This window comes from Heterodontus francisci, chromosome 10 (genome assembly GCF_036365525.1).
Source record: "Heterodontus francisci isolate sHetFra1 chromosome 10, sHetFra1.hap1, whole genome shotgun sequence".
Lineage (NCBI taxonomy): Eukaryota > Metazoa > Chordata > Chondrichthyes > Heterodontiformes > Heterodontidae > Heterodontus > Heterodontus francisci.
Window position 1 is genome coordinate 119,365,518 of NC_090380.1, and position 12,128 is coordinate 119,377,645.

The window sequence follows — 12,128 nt, forward strand, 5'->3', positions numbered from 1 at the left end:
CAGACTGATAATTCAGCAACAATGGAGGAGTCCAGAGAAGTGATGGTGAGGTAGGGCTATGGGTGTCATCAGCATACACGTGAAAACTAAAGCTGTGCTTCCTCCTGGTGCGCCATGGCCTCCAGTGCTGTGTCAGAGAACCTATGAATACTCTCTCTGCCTGTTGTGCCATATTCACTCTTCTTGCAGGTGAGACAGTCTTCCCCAGCCAATTACAACACCTTTTGCATCCAGAATACACATCCCTTTAAGAGATGCAGGCTGCTGCACGCTTACTTTAAATGCTGCTAGCTTCGCGTGAACTTGGCTCATGCTGACGCAAGCAGCAACTCAGCAGTACATTTAGTGCTGGACAGCATGCTACTATCATTTAAAGTAACAGACAGTATGAAGTCTGAATGCTGCCTTCATCAGAACAAATGGGCATGGGTTAATTGCGTATCCTGATCCTGCGCCTATTTTTGGGCCTCATCCAATTTTTCTCTTGAAAGCTGAAATGGGGTGATGCTGTCAGGGGCATGTGTGAAATGAGTTCAGGGCATTCTCAATCCAGTTGCCAGTGGAAACTGGCAGAAAATAAAAGCTCATGGTATAGGGGGTAACATTTTGGCATGGATAGAAGATTGGCTAACTAACAGGAAACAGAGTAGGCATAAATGGGTTATTTTCTGGTTGGCAAGATGTAAAGAGTGGTGTGCCACAGGGATCAGAGCTGGGGCCTCAACTTTTACAATTTATAAAAATGACTTGGATGAAGGGACTGAAGGTCTGGTTGCTAAATTTGCTGATAACAGGTAGGAAAGTAAGTTGTGAAGAGGACATAAGGAGGCTACAATGGGATATAGATAGGTTAAGTGAGCAGGCAAAAATCTGGCAAATGGACTTCTTCTCCTCTTCTTCTTTGGCCTCCTTGTCTCGAGAGACAATGGGTAAGCGCCTAGAGGTGGTCAGTGGTTTGTCGAGCAGCGCCTGGAGTGGCTATCAAGGCCAATTCTAGAGTGACAGACTCTTCCACAGGTGCTGCAGATAAAATTGGTTGTGGGAGCTGTTACACAGTTGGCTCTCTCCTTGCACTTCTGTCTTTTTTCCTGCTAACTGCTAAGTCTCTTCAACTTGCTTTTTATGGCTGCCCGCCAGCTCTGGCGATCACTGTAAACTGACTCCCACGACTTGTGGTCAATGTCACAGGACTTCATGTCATGTTTGCAGACATCTTTCAAGCTGAGACATGAACGGCCGGCGGGTCTGATACCAGTGACGAGCTCGCCGTACAATGTGTCTTTGGGGATCCTGCCATCTTCCATGCGGCTCACATGGCCAAGCCATCTCAAGCACCGCTGGCTCAGTAGGGTGTATATGCTGGGGATGTTGGCTGCCTCGAGGACTTCTGTTTTGGAGATACGGTCCTGCCACCTGATGCAAAGGATTCTCCGGAGGCAGCGAAGATGGAATGAGTTGAGACGTCACTCCTGGCTGACATACGTTGTCCAGGCCTCGCTGCCGTAGAGAAAGGTACTGAGGACAAAGGCTTGAAACACTCGGACTTTTGTGTTCCGTATCAGTGCACCATTTTCCCACACCCACTTGGCCAGTCTGGACATAGCAGCAGACGCCTTTCCCATGTGCTTGTTGATTTCTGCATCGAGAGACAGGTTACTGGTGATAGTTGAGCCTAGGTAGGTGAACTCTTGAACCACTTCCAGAGCGTGGTCGCCGATATTGATGGATGGAGCATTTCTGACGTCCTGTTCCGTGATGTTCGTTTTCTTGAGGCTGATGATTAGGCCAAGTTGCAGGCAGTCGCAAACCTGTCGATGAGTCTCTGCAGACACTCTTCTGTGTGGGATGTTAATGCAGCATCGTCAGCAAAGAGGAGTTCCCTAATGAGGGACTTTCCGTACTTTGGTCTTCGCTGTAAGATGGGAAAATGTGGAATTGTCCATTTTGGCAGGAAAAATAAAAAAGAAGCATATTATCTAAATGGTGAGAGATTGCAGAGTTCTGAGATGCAGAGGGATCTGGTTGTCCTCGTGCATGAATCGCAAAAGGTTGGTATGCAGGTACAGCAAGTGTTACGACCAGGAGAGAACGATGTCTAGGGGTCTCTTTCAGCCTTCACCTGGTCTTATTGTAACAGGGCTTTGTTTAAACACATTGGGCTGAATTTTATTTGGGTGCTGCGCTGTGCGGCGGTTCCCTTTCAACTCAGCGGGATGCCCGCATTTAGCAGCCGCCACAGAGCCCCCGCGATATTACACGTGAGGGCTCATTAGAATCACGGTGCCGAGCGGCCCTCCCCATATTACGTGGGGAGAGGCAGAACATTCGGCGCAGTGAGAGAGTTTTTGACAGTTGTGCAGCAGGTGCTGGGGCCCTATTTTAAGCACACTGCTGAGAATGATGTTTACATGCAGTTGAATAATCTGGACTAGTTTCTACAGGGATACATATACCAGGTAAAGCAATATTATGCACGTGTATGTTTGCAGTGGAGAAGGTTGGCCATAAATATACAAACTATCTTGTTAGAGAAGCAGTAAATGCATGCGTTCATACACATAATTATAACACTTCCCCCTTCTACACGACAATCCACACATTTCTGCAGGACCAAATACAATTCCATATAAGGTGAATTTTAATGAGCCTCTTTTAACCTTTTTCAAAAACTTTAGGTTGAATGAATTTTTTTTGCAATAGACCTGTATAATTCCTCTACCTGGTTATCAGATTGCTATGTCTTGCTTGTTGCTATTCTACCAAGTGAAACTTCGAGTTATAGTTCCATATCATTCCATACCAATCTCTTGCTTTCGAAAAAGGATAATGTAGTCGCAGAACTGTTATCATCTAATTAAAGTTCTCTGCAATATGCACTTGAATGTCTTTCAATTAGGTGTATTACCTAAGCTTACTATTGCTTTAAGATCAGTCTTAATTCAACAGTTCAGTGGTCACTATATCTAAATGGACTTATTCTTTCTCAATTAACGGGCAAAAGCTAAAATATATAGAAATCAATAGCAATACACCATTAGCAGAACTTGGGGCAGTCTGATTAACCCATTCCTTACCACCTCATTAAATGGAGTAAAATCCTTAATGGGCATATATATATGCACTGCCGACAGACCAGAAAGGCCCAGGTTGTATCTCAGTGTTGTGCTCAGTTAACTAATCTAAGTTGAAATAATGGTGAGGTGCCAAAGGGAGTGCAGGGACAGAGAGATCTTGAAGTTTAAAAACAGAATTCCTTGAAAGTACACATTTAGGTAGATTTTTTGAATTCATTCATGGGATGTGGGCGTTGCTGGCCAGGCCAGCATTTATTGCCCACCCTAATTGCCCTTGAGAAGGTGGTGGTGAGCTGCCTTCTTGAACCGCAGCAGTCCATGTGGGGTAGGTATACCCACAGTGCTGTTGGGAAAAGAGTTCCAGGATTTTGACCCAGTGACAGTGAAGGAACGGCGATATAGTTCCAAGTCAGGATGGTGTGTGACTTGGATGGGAATTTGCAGGTGGCGGTGTTCCCATGCATCTGCTGCCCTTGTCCTTCTACTTGGTAGAGGTCGCGGGTTTGGAAGGTGTTGTCTAAGGAACCTTGGTGCGTTGCTGCAGTGCATCTTGAAGATGGTACACACTGCTGCCACTGTGCGTCGGTGGTAGAGGGAGTGAATATTTGTAGATGCCAATCAAGCGGGCTGCTTTGTCCTGGATGGTGTCGAGCCTCTTGAGTGTTGTTGGAGTGCACCCATCCAGGCATGTGGAGAGTATTCCAACACACTCCTGACTTGTGCCTTGGAGATGGTGGACAGGCTTTGGGGAGTCAGGAGGTGAGTTACTCACCGCATGATTCCTAGCCTCTGACCTACTCTTGCAGCCACGGTATTTATATGGCTACTCCAGTTCAGTTTCTGGTCAATGGTAGCCCCTAGGATGTTGATAGTGGGGGATTCAGCGATGGTAATGCCATTGAATGTCAAGGGGAGCGAACATCCCCACTTCTGACCTTATGATTGAAGGAAGGTCATTGATGAAGCAGCTGAAGATGGTTGGGCCAAGGACACTACCCTGAGGAACTCCTGCAGTGATGTCCTGGAGCTCAGATGACTGACCGCCAACATCCACAACCATCTTCCTTTGTGCTAGGTACAACTGCAACCAGCGGAGGGGTTTCCCCTTGATTCCCATTGACCTCAGTTTTGCTAGGGCTCCTTGATGTCATACTCAGTCAAATGCTGCCTTGATATCAAGGGCAGTCACTCTCACCTCACCTCTTGAGTTCAGCTCTTTTGTCCATGTTTGAACCAAGGCTGTGATGAGATCAGGAGCTGAGTGGCCCCGGCGGAACCCAAACTGAGTGTTAGTGAGCAGGTTATTGCTAAACAAGTGCCGCTTGAAGGAACTGTTGATGACACCTTCCATCACTTTACTGATGATTGAGAGTAGACTGATGGGGCGGTAATTGGCCGGGTTGGACTTGTCCTGCCTTTTGTGGACAGGACATACCTGGGCAATTTTCCACATTGCAGGGTAGATGCCAGTGTTGAAGCTGTACTGGAACAGCTTGGCTAGGGGCGCAGCAAGTTCTGGAGCACAGTTCTTCAGTACTATTGCCGGAATGTTGTCAGGGCCCATAGCCTTTACAGTATCCAGTGCCTTCAGTCATTTCTTGATATCACGCGGAGCTAATCGAATTGGCTGAAGTCTGGCATCTGTGATGCTGGGGACTTCAAGAGGAGGCAGAGATGGATCATCAACTCGGCACTTCTGGCTGAAGATTGTTGCAAATGCTTCTGCCTTATCTTTCGCACTGATGTGCTGGGCTCCCCCATCATTGAGGATGGGAATATTTGTGGAGCCACCTCCTCCAGTTAGTTGTTTAATTGTCCACCACCTTTCACGACTGGATGTGGCAGGACTGCAGAGCTTAGATTTGATTCGTTGGTTATGGGATCGCTTAGCTCTGTCTATCGCATGCTGCTTACGCAGTTTGGCACGCAGATAGACCTGTGTTGTAGCTTCACCAGGTTGACACCTCATTTTGAGGTATGCCTGGTGCTGTTCCTGGCATGCACTTCTGCACTCTTCATTGAACCAGGGTTGGTCTCCTGGCTTGATGATAATGGTAGAATTGGGGATATGCCGGGCCATGAGGTTACAGATTGTGGTTGAGTATAATTCTGCTGCTGCTGATGGCCCACGACGCCTCGTGGATGCCCAGTTTTGCATTGCTAGATCTGTTCAAAATCTATCCCATTTAGCATGATGGTAGTGTCACACAATATGAAGGAGGGTATCCTCAATGTGAAGGCGGGACTTCGTCACCACAACGACTGTGCGGTGGCCACTCCTACCAATACTGTCATGGACAGATGCATCTGCGGCAGGCAGATTGGTGAGGTTGAGGTCAAGTATGTTTTCCCCTCTTGTTGGTTCCTTCACCACCTGCCGCAGACCCAGTCTAGTGGATATGTCCATTAGGACTCGGCCAGCTCGGTCAGTAGTGGTGCTACCAAGCATTGAAGTCCCCCACCCAGAGTACATTCTGTGCCCTTGCCACCCTCAGTGCTCGCTCCAAGTGCTGTTCTACATGGAGGAGTACAGACTCATCAGCTGAGGGAGGGCAGTAGGTGGTAATCAGCAGGAGGTTTCCTTGTTTGACCTGATGCCATGAGACTTCATGGGGTCCAGAGTCGATATTGAGGACTCCCAGGGCAACTCCCTCCCGGCTGTATACCACTGTGCCGCCACCTCCGCCAAGTCTGTCCTGCCGGTGGGACAGGACATACCCGGGGATAGTGATGGCAGAGTCTGGGACATTGTCTGTCAGTATGATTCCGTGAGTATGACTGTGTCAGGCTGTTGCTTGACTAGTCTGTGGGACAGCTCTCCCAACTTTGGCACAAGCCCCCAGATGTTAGTAAGGAGGACTTTGCAGGGTCGACAGGGCTGGGTTTGCCGCTGTTGTTTCCGGTGCCGAGGTCGATCCGTCCGGTTTCCTTCCTTTTTATTGACTTCGTAGCGGTTAGATACAACTGAGTGGCTTGCTAGGCCATTTCAGAGGGCGTGTCAGAGTCAACCACTTGGTCTGGAGTCACATGTAGGCCAGACCAGGTAAGGACAGCAGATTTCCTTCCCTATAGGACATTCGTGAACCAGATGGGTTTTTACAACAATCGACAATGGTTTCATGGCCATCATTAGACTAGCTTTTAATTCCAGATTTATTAATTAAATTCAAATTCCACCTTCTGCTGTGGAGGGATTCAAACCCATGTCCCCAGAGCAATACCCTGGGTCTTTAGGTTACTAGTCCAGTGACAATACCACTACGCCACCACCTCCCCATAGAGCCATAAGATAAAGCCATAAAAAGGTCAAAAACTGGTACAAAAGGTGAAGTACTGGTACAAGAGGTGAAGTCACACAGGATCAGAGGCGAGCTGGCAAGATGGATACAGAACTGGCTCGGTCATAGAAGACAGAAGGTAGCAGTGGAAGGGTGCTTTTCTGAATGGAGGGATGTGACTAGTGGTGTTCTGTAGGGATCAGTGCTGGGACCTTTGCTGTTTGTAGCATATATAAATGATTTGGAGGAAAATGTAGCTGGTCTGATTAGTAAGTTTGCGGACGACACAAAGGTTGGTGGAGTTGCGGATAGTGATGAGGATTGTCAGAGGATACAGCAGGATATAGATCGGTTGGAGACTTGGGCGGAGAAATGGCAGATGGAGTTTGATCCGGACAAATGTGAGGTAATGCATTTTGGAAGATCGAATGCAGGTGGGAAGTATACAGTAAATGGCAGAACGCTTAGGAGTATTGACAGGCAGAGAGATCTGGGCGTACAGGTCCACAGGTCACTGAAAGTGGCAACGCAGGTGGATAAGGTAGTCAAGAAGGCATACGGCATGCTTGCCTTCATCGAGTATAAAAATTGGCAAGTCATGCTGCAACTGTACAGAACTTTAGTTAGGCCACACTTAGAATATTGCGTGCAATTCTGGTCGCCACACTACCAGAAGGACGTGGAGGCTTTGGAGAGGGTACAGAAGAGGTTTACCAGGATGTTGCCTGGTCTGGAGGGCATTAGCTATGAGGAGAGGTTGGATAAACTCGGATTGTTTTCACTGGAACGACGGAGGTGGAGGGACGACATGATAGAGGTTTGCAAAGTTATAAGCGGCATGGACAGAGTGGATAGTCAGAAGCTTTTTCCCAGGGTGGAAGAGTCAGTTACTAGGGGACATAAGTTTAAGGGGAGAGAGGCAAAGTTTAGAGGGGATGTGCGAGGCAAGTTCTTTACACAGAGGGTGGTGAGTGCCTGGAACTTGTTGCCGGGGGAGGTGGTGGAAGCAGGTACCATAGAGACGTTTAAGAGGCATCTTGACAAATACATGAATAGGATGGGAATAGAGAGATACGGACCCCGGAAGTGCAGAAGGTTTTAGCTTAGGCAGGCATCAAGATCGGCGCAGGCTTGGAGGGCCGAATGGCCTGTTCCTGTGCTGTACTGTTCTTTGTTCTTTGTTCTTTGCATATGTGTTTTATCAACAGGAATATAAAGTGCAAAAGTAAAGAAATATCGATGCGTTTGTCCAAGGTCTTGATTAGCGAATTAAAGCAAAATATTGCAGATGCTGGAAATCTGAAATAAAAACAAGAAATGCTGGAAATACTCAGCAGGTCTGGCAGCATCTGTGGAGCGAGAAGCAGAGCTAACGTTTCAGGTCAGTGACCCTTCTTCAGATTGAGAATTGTGTGAAGCTTTAGGCTCCCCTTACAGAATGTACATTCAAAACATAGAGAGTGAAAAACATAGATTTTGCATGGTGACAGGTGTACAAAACTGGAGTTCCCAAGAAAGAGGAGGCTCAAGGCAGATTTGATACAGGTTTTTAAAAGTATTTAGAGCTTTTATAGGGGGAGATGTTGGTGTAGTGGTAATGTCAATGAACTAGTAATCTAGTAATCCAGAGGCCCAGGCTAATACCCTAGGGACATGTGTTCAAATCTCACCGGCAGCTGGTGGTATTTAAATTCAATTAATTAATTTTTAAAAATATGGAATTGAAAGCTAGACTCAGTAATGGTGCCACGAAAGCCTTGGTAAGTTGCTGTAGCACATCTTGTAAATGGTCCACACAGCTGCGTCTGCGTGCCAGTGGCGGAGGGAGTGATTGTTTAAGGTTGTGGATGGGGTGCTAATCAAGTATCCATGTATTTATATAGCATAGAATCATACACCACAGAAGAAAGACATTCGGACTATCCCACCTTTGCTGATTCTCTGAAAGTGCTATCGAATTAGTTCCCCCTCCCCTTTCCCCACAGCCCTGTTTTGTGTTTTATCCCTTCAAGAATTCATGTAATTCCTTTTTGAAAGTTGCTATTGAATTTTCTTGCACACTCTTTCAGATAGTGCACACCAGATATTAAAAACTCGCTGAGTAAAAAAAATTCTCCCCATTTCCAACCAGGCTTTTCTGCCAATTACCTTAAATCTGTGTCCTCAGGTTACTGACTCCCCTGCCAATGGAAACAGTTTATCCCTCTCTGCTCTATCAAAACCCTTTCATGATTTTGAACACCTCTTTAAAATCTCCCCCTAACCTTCTTTGCTCCACGGAAAACAATCCCAACTCTCCATATAACTGAAGTCCCATATCCCTGCTACCAATATAGAGAGATTTTAACTAACTAGAGCATTGGCCTCTTCACTCAAATTCTCAACCTGCTCCCAACAAGATAATCTCTGCACAGTGAGCACAAAAACTGTCAAATTAGCCTGACAGTGTCGTGTCACATCTCAAGCAATCTAAGCTCCATTGTGGAAAGTGCTGACTTGTATCTAATGACGGACGATCATGACAGAAAACAGTCCAGAATTTGGTGGCTTCACTCAAAGATCGCGCAAAAAGCTTGTGTGGAAAATTAATATATCTCACCAGTCCATCAGGGTCTGTGCCTTTTGAGGTTAAGGAAATGTTGGGAGCAGAATATAAGTAGTTTTAATGCCACACATGAACTGAACAATACAAAAAATATTTTTTCTACTTGTTACGACCACGTGAGAAAAGTGTCTAGGGGTCTCTTTCAGCCTTCACCTGGTCTTACTGTAACAGGATTTTATTTTTAAACACATCGTATTTTGAGCTCCCCCTTGGTGAATCCTTGCTTACTGCTTTCCAATTATAAGCGAAGAAATTAGCACAAACAGGCTTTCTTAGTTTTAAAGAAGAAAAGTAAAATTTATTAAAACTTAAACTTAATCTCTAATTCGGTTAAGGCCTACGGACACACGCCGCGCCCCACGCAAGCATGCATAAGCGATACGCACATACAGACAGAAAAGAGCAGAAGCAAAAACAGTGGAGAGGTTTGAGGCAATCTCTGAAGAGAGGCTTTTGTTACTGTGCTTCGAGCTCGCTATAGTCCTTGCTTGCCGGTAGATTTTGCTTTTTGTTGGGGCCTAGTATTCTTCTTAAACCTTGTTGACTGTTGGAGACTTTTCTCTCTCATGGTTCATATGTCGTCAATGGATTCCGAAGCTGGTGAGAACAAGATGAGAGCAGATAGGAGAGAGATGTTCTCAGTCAGGAGCAAAGAGCTTTCTGTCTTCAAACACTGTTTCTCCAATTTAAAACTCCCCTAATTGGCCAGCAGGTGGTCACGTGACTGACTGGTTTGACTGTGTATTGGGGCAGCGGCTGGTTCCTTTGTTCCAACACTGTCTGCTTGTATGAAAAAAATGCCTTTCCAGCCAGGGGCTTGGCAACCCCTTGCAATCGGCCTTCTTTTCTTCCCATAACAATTTTAAAACTTAAAGCCCATGTGGTGAAATATATGTGCCTCATTCTTGGCAGGTGGGGGGCCTGCATGACACTATTCCTCAGACATTAACCTGTCTACTTTCTCCTCAGAAGCTAACCTAACGGCTTTGCATTTCCAGCAGTTTTCCCTCTCCAATTGGATATCCACTCATACCCAGTAAGTGGGAAATTCTGGAAATAAATTCGACAATTTGTAGCAAAGCAAACCCATTGGGACAGATCACTATGGACCTATGGTTCCCAGGTCTCTCCACCACTGGGGGCTTTTCTCAACTCCTGTCTGGATCTGTCATAGACTAATTGATAAGAGGTTGATTGATGTGATTATTCAACAACTCCATTTATGAGGCCACCAGGATGGTACTTGGTATTTCTTTGTCTAGCAATTACTATGTTCCTATGGCTGTCTAAATTTTTGCAAGACACCTTACATTACCTAATGCCTCTCAGCAGGACTGCTTACAATGTCAGCCTTCCAGTGGATCACATTTTTCATTTTGGACATATTAAAATATTTTTGAAATGCAAAGCTGGAATTTTGAAAGAATGTAACCCAATATTTATACAGAATATCAAGGTCCAGTGTATTATCAGGCCAATCCCACTGCATCCACTTTCTCTATGCTCCTCAATTACAGTTTTCCCCAACAAACTACCTAGCTCCCTCTTGAGATTGCTGATACTATCCACCTCCACTATCTTCTTGAACAGTCTCTTCCATATATTGCATACCCTCCACATCAAGTCGTTAAATCAAAGTCTGTGCATCTATAGAGTCATAGAGTTATACAGCACAGAAACAGGCCCTTCAGCCCACCGTGTCCATGCTGGCCATCAAGCCTATCTATTCTAATCCCATTTTCCAGCACTTGGACTGTAGCCTTGTACGCTATCTGGCTTTCCAACTCAAGTCTATACCTCCAACAATGTGCGATTATGGAAAAACTTACTCGGGCTTAGTTTATCTGCAAGCTCGCCAATACGCTGAGCTCTTCTTTTGTCACCTTCACCTCAGAACCCACTTCTTTGTCCCTGGACAGCGGACCCTTTTACTGCAGCCAGTATTCTCCTTCTGGCCTCTCACCCTCTTTTGATCTTCTCATTGAGAACCGCCAGCGTGACGTCAGTCAACTTAATTTCTCTGCTCCCTTCTAACCTGTCTCCCTCTAAATTTGCGCACTCTGTTCTCTCAGGTCCAACCCTAACATTATCAAACCTGCTGATAAGGGTGATGCTGCTGTTGTCTGATGAACCGGACTCTACCTTGCAGAGGGGAAACACCAACTCTTGGACATTCCTCCTACCTTCCCTGCACCATGATCCCAACACTGAACATCTAGCCATTGTTTCCAGGACTGTTGCTGACCTCATCTCCCCTGGAGATCTTCCTTTCACAGCTTCTAACTTCAAAGTCCCACAATCTTAAACAACCCGATCTTACCTCCTTTCCAACATCCACAAACAGGTAACTGTCCTGGTAGACATTTCAGCCTGTTCCTGCCCACTAAACTGATGTGTTCCTATCTCGACTAATCTTTCTCCCTTTGTCCAGTCTCTTCCCACCAACATTCATGACTCTTCCTATGCCCTCTGTCACTTTAACAGTTTCCAATTTCCTGGCCCTAACTGTTTCCTTTTCATCATGAACGTACAATCTTTCTACAATTCCATCCATCAGGACGGTGTCAGGCTGTCCACCACCACTCGGCTGAACTTGTTCCTTCGTTGTACACTTCTCCTTTAACTCCACTCATTTCCTCCAAATAAAAAGTGCTGCTATGTATGTCCTAGCTGTGCCTGCCCTTTTATGGGATATGTGAAACATTGCTTGTTCCAGTCCTACTCAGGCCCCCTTCATCACTTTTTTTTCCGGTACATTGATGACTATATTCGTGCCGTTTCCTGCTCTCGCCTGGAACTGGGAAACATCATCAACTTTACTTCCAATTTCCTTCTCTCGCCTTCACATGGTCCATCTCTGACTCTTCCCTTTGCTTTCTCAACTTCTCTGTCTCCATTTCTGGGGATAGGCTATCAACCAATAACTATAGGAGTTGTCCATAGTTTGCCAGTAGACAGAGTTGACCTACTCCTGGGGAATGACTTGGCAAGAGTGGAGGTAGTAGCTTCTCCAGTCATCATGGTAAAACCAAGTGAAGTTAAAGAGACAGAACAGTTACAGCAAAAAGTTCCAGGAATTTTTCCTTCAAGCGTAATAACCTGAGCAATGGCGAAACACGTTCCATTGTCAAAGGTAAAATTGGTACCACAGACAGATAGTCAAATATCTGA